Consider the following 811-nt stretch of genomic DNA (forward strand, 5'->3'; position numbering starts at 1 on the left):
CCGTTGCACAGCTTCTCGTACGGCGCATCGTCTTCCTCCGGGTCGTAGTAGGCCTCGATGTTCCCCTCCTCCTCCGTCTCCGCCTTGGCCTTGATGATCAACGCCTCCGCCTTGGCCTTGAGGAACGCCGCCTCCTTCTCCACCTCCGCCTTGGCCTTGTGGATCGCCGCCTCCTTCTCCGCCTCCGCCCTGGCCTTGAGGATCGCCTCCTTCTCCTTCTCTCCCTGTGTCATGGTGAAGGGAAAACAACTCTCCTCTGGTGTGCTAAGGTTGGGATTTGGTGCACTGGGGATTTCTCTGCCTCTCTCGCTGGATCTAAAGAAAACGAACTGGAGGAGGCTGACGGCGACTGGATATATATATCCTATCGAGGGCGAACCCCCCACGGTCCGAGTCGGGTCTGCTCTCCGAACCGGCCTCATTATCCCTTTTTTAGGGAAACTAGTTTTCTATTTAAATACATAAGGTTCTTTTTTTTTGGCATGGTGTACTGTCTTATTTACTCCCTCCGTCCGGAAATACTTGTCATCAAAATGGATAAAAAGGGTTGTATCTAGAACTAAAATATGTCTAGATACATCCCCTTTTATTCATTTTGATGATAAGTATTTTCGGACAGAGGGAGTATATCGTAAGGATTATACCACAAGTTAGGAAAACGCCTCTTTCATCCAGATGCCCGCAGCCTCGTGAGCGACCATCTCTTGCACCGTACGATCACGCTTAATCTCACGGTCCACAGCACTCTTACCAGGCGTCAGACCAGGTAGACTATAGCTCTTTCTTTTTTCTGCTTCCACCAACACCACCA

The sequence above is a fragment of the Triticum aestivum genome, chromosome 7B, assembly GCF_018294505.1.
Source record: "Triticum aestivum cultivar Chinese Spring chromosome 7B, IWGSC CS RefSeq v2.1, whole genome shotgun sequence".
Taxonomy (NCBI): domain Eukaryota; kingdom Viridiplantae; phylum Streptophyta; class Magnoliopsida; order Poales; family Poaceae; genus Triticum; species Triticum aestivum.